We start from the raw sequence: 4,429 nt of genomic DNA on the forward strand, positions 1-4,429 counted from the left end.
ACCAACTGAGCCACCCACGTGCTACAACGACTATCTTACTTTTAATCAAGTTACAGAAAGAGGCCACACTGCTTTGGAAAGCACTTGTCACAGCAGAAGACACAAGAGTGTTTTATAAGAGAATATTTCTAGAAGAAAACAGGCACCAAGCGTATCCCCGACTTTGCCTTCTGCTTGCCTTTGGTGGAAGGCTTCTCCATACCCTGGGTGGGGAGGCTACTTCACCCAGCTGACTGGGGATGTCATAGTGCCCCATGAGGCTGTCCAGGTGTCTGCTGAAGTCTGCCACTCTCTGCTTCTGGATTTTGGATACTTTCTTCAGTAGTCTTTCCATTTGTTCCAGTTAAGGACACTAGAGGGAAGAGTGGATTGTCTTTCTGTTCCACCTAAAGAATAATAGTATAGGGGTGCATAGATGGCTCAGTCAGTTAAGCATCTGCCTTCTGCTCAGGTCATGATCCCAGGGTCCTGGAATAGAGCACCATGTAGGGCTCCTGTTCAGCGGGGAGTCGGATTCTCCCTCTCCCTCTGCCCCTCCTGCTCATGCTTCCTCTCTTTCTCAAATAAACAAATTTTTAAAATCTTAAATGAACAGTCTCTTTCTTTTGAATTTTTCTTAAAGAGAGCCCCCCAAATTGCATTAATTTTAGGCTCCACAAAACCTAAAACACCCCACCTAAGCTGGGATGGTGTTTTGTATGACAGCTTTAACAAACTATCACAAACTTGGAGATGTAAACAACACAAATCTATGATCTTACAGTTGTATAGGTTTCAGAAGTTTACACTGGTCTCATGGGGCTAAAATCAGTGGCACAGAGGAACTCCTTCTGGAGGCTGTAGGGGAAAATCTATTTCCTTGCTTTTTCTAGCTTTTAGAGGCTGTCCACACTCCTTCACTTGTGATCCCTTCCTCTATTTTCAAAGCTAGTAACAGTGGTCAATTCCTTCTCACATCCACCACTCTGACATCCAGTAGCCACATCTCCCTGGTACTCTCCTGCCTCCTTCTCATTCACCTTTTTTTTTTTTAAGATTTATTTATTTAGGGAATCCCTGGGTGGCTCAGTGGTTTAGCGCCTGCCTTCGGCCCAGGGCATGAATCTGGAGTCCCAGGATCAAGTCCCACATCCAGCTCCCTACATGGAGCCTGCTTCTCCCTTGCCTGTGTCTCTGCCTTTCTCTCTCTGTGTCTCTCATGAATAAATAAATAAATAAATCTTTAAAAAAAATCTATTTATTTATTTTGAGAGAGAGAGAGAGTCACGTGTGCCTGACTGGGGTGAGGGAGGGGCAAAGGGAGACAATCTCAGGCAGACTCCCCACTGAGTGTGGAGCCTGACCTGGGGCTTGATCCCACGACCCTGAATTCATGACCTGAGCTTTTTAAAGATTTTACTTATATATTCATGAGAGAGGCAGAGACATAGGCAGAAGGAATAGCAGGTTCCCTGTGGGGAGCCAGATGTGGGACTCGATCCCTGGACCCTGGGATCATGCCCTAAGCCAAAGGCAGACGCTCAACCACTGAGCCACCCAGGCGTCTCAGCCCTTCCACTTTTAAGAGTCCTTGTGACTACACTGGACCAATGTAGATAATCCAGGATAATATCCCTGTTCATCTGCAGTCTTTTTTTTTTTTGTATTTGAAATACAACTTTATTCTGGTTATAAATGAAAGACAATGGAAATAACAATAACATGTGAGATTTCACCACAGGATATTGTGATGTGACAATAGTATTTGAAACTCAGGAAGAAAACAGCTGCATTCCAAAACAGCTAATTGTGTGGGTCCAAAAAATGTAGGTACTGTTTAAACTGCCACATTCACTCTGAAGCCGATTCATCTCCGTCCCAGAGATTAAGCGCATGTTCTGCTCAGCTGTATAATCAAGTGCCAAATACGCTGCACCACTGACATCGCAGGACCGTTGCCCGTAAGACGAGGCTCCTGATTCTGGGCTCCAGATGCACCTTCTCACAGGGCACCATCCTTCCCCAGGAGAGCAGTTGTCCAAGCAAGTCTAGATCATGCTCATACTGTGCTGCCAAAGCTAAGTCCACGACGACCTCTGGAGGGGCAGAGCAGGCATGGCAACAGACTCTAAGCTCGGGCCTCCAGTTAGTTCTCTAGCAAGCCACAGGAAGGGCTTTCCATAGTTGTGGTTACTTTTGGCAGAAATGTCATGGTACTGAAGGTTCTTCTTTTGGTGGAAGACAATAGATTTTTGCCTTAACTTTTCTGTCCTTCGTATGCACTCTGTTGCCACACAGCACAATGGGGATGTTTTCACAAACTGGTACCAAATCTCTATGCCACTTAGGCACATTCTTGTAAGTAACCCTGATGTTACATCAAACGTTATCATGGCACACTGAGCTTGGATGTCACAGCCATCTTTCCACCCACCAAATTTCTCCTGACCAGCCATACCCCATATATTGAACTTAATAGGTCCTCTTTTGGTATGAAACATAAGGGGATGGACCTCAACACCCAAGATGACTACATACTTCTCGAGTTCACCAGTCAGATGACATTTCATGAACATAGTTTTTCCAGTACCACCATCGCCAACCAATACAAGTTTGAACTGGACTTGGGATTCTCCTTGGGCAGCCATTGTGCTGTTGCTTCCAGAAGCATCTCTCGCCCACGTGACTGAGGGCTAGAAAAATGGCAGAGGCGCAACTCAGATGCTACCGAATTGCAGTCTTATGCTATGTGAGATAACATAGCCACAAGTTTGTGGGATTAGAACATGGACATCTTTGGAAGCTGTTCGGTTGCTACCACAGAGAAGATAAGCCTGGACCTCTCTGCACCAGGCTTCTCCACATCCACACCCACTCCCAAAGGAGGAAGCCATCAACAAAAGGGACAATAAGGAGGGACAATACCGCAGGGGACAAGGTAGGATGTATATGAAAGAGGAGGAGGAGAGTAGGAGAGGGGGAGAGAGCACTGAAGTGCTAGAGACAATAAGTCGCTGACTACCCCCTGTTCTTCCTCAGTATTGATCAAACACCTTTTCTGCTTGACAAACTTGAGATAAGGATTTGTCACTTGCCACTAGCGGAATCCTGATTAATGAAACAGTCATTTAGTGAGAGCCTACTATATGGCAAGATACTGTGTGAAACACTGCATGAGCACTTGCATTTTTTGCTCCTCAAAACCACACTGCAAAATAATAGTTTTTGCATTTTAAAAAATGAAGAACCTGGAGTACCTGGGTGGCTCAGTCGGTTAAGCTTCTGACTCTTGGTTTTAGCTCAGGTCATGATCTCAGTGTCCTGGGATCAAGCCCCACGGCAGGCTCCATGCTCAGCAGGGAGTCTGCTTGAGGACTCTCTCTCTCCCTCTCCTTCTGCCCCTCCCCTGGTTGTGTTCTCTCTCTCTCTCTCTCTCTCTCTCTCTCTCTCTCTAATAAATCTTTAAAAATAAATAAATAAAAATAAAAATGAAGAACCTAAGGCTTTATGAAGTACCTTGTCCCAGGTCAGGCTCTAAGGCTCTAACCTAAGTCTATCCAAAGGATTTAAGCAGAATTTATAGGCAGAATCAGGAGTTTTCCTTCTATGGGTCATCTACTTCTGGAAGTCACCCCTAACTTTCTGTTCTATGGTTCTCCACCCAGGAAGACAGGTTTTCTACTGGTGTTTTAACTGTTCCTAACTAGGTCCTGACTTAGACTAGAAGTCATCAAAATAGGAAACTACGTCAGTCCCATTCATTTCTCTCCAAGATCAACCCCCCTCCAGATTTTGCTAGCTAGTCTCTCTCTCCAGTGACCCCTTTCTGAACTCCAAATCTGTATGACTAACTGCTTTCTAGACATCGCCATTTGAATGCTTCAAATTCAACATCTGAAGTGGACCCTCTTTTTCTCTCAAAATACACTCTTCCTTCTCAATTTATTTTCTTTTTTTTTTAAGATTTTATATTTTTAGACCTGATGTGGGGTTTGAATCCACCATCTCAAGATCAAGGATCGCATGCTCTTCCAACTGAGCCAGCCAGGAACCGCTCTCTGTTTCTTAACGGATGACACAACCATCTAAGCCAAGCACAGAGCGATATCCTTGACCTCTTGATTCTCTAACAAAATCCTAGCAACTCTCTCTCCTTAACACCTCAATTTCATTCCTACTGCAGTTGTCTTAGTTCACTTCTTTTCCATTCTTTGCCAGTATTATTCCAACACTCTGAACTGTCTCCCTATTTCTCATTGTACCCTCTTCCTAGCTTTTCTTTACACTGTGGCCAAAGTGATCTTTCTAAAATATATGTATCTGCTCATATGACCTCTGTTCAGTAATTCCTCACTGCCTCCAGGACAACATCGCAGATATTTTCATTGTCAAGATTTCCGTCTGCTACAGTGGTCTTTACCCATTCCTCCACACACATTCCTCTAATACT

At 44.5% G+C, this 4,429-nt stretch overlaps 1 pseudogene; it reads right to left on the reverse strand.

Moving 5' to 3' along the window:
* Window positions 1-1,804: 1,804 nt before the first annotated feature.
* LOC129514193 (GTP-binding nuclear protein Ran-like) lies at window positions 1,805-2,627 on the reverse strand (annotated as a pseudogene).
* Between the last annotated feature and the right edge of the window lie 1,802 nt (window positions 2,628-4,429).

This window comes from Nyctereutes procyonoides, unplaced genomic scaffold, assembly GCF_905146905.1.
Source record: "Nyctereutes procyonoides isolate TBG_1078 unplaced genomic scaffold, NYPRO_anot_genome, whole genome shotgun sequence".
In the NCBI taxonomy this organism is placed as follows: domain Eukaryota; kingdom Metazoa; phylum Chordata; class Mammalia; order Carnivora; family Canidae; genus Nyctereutes; species Nyctereutes procyonoides.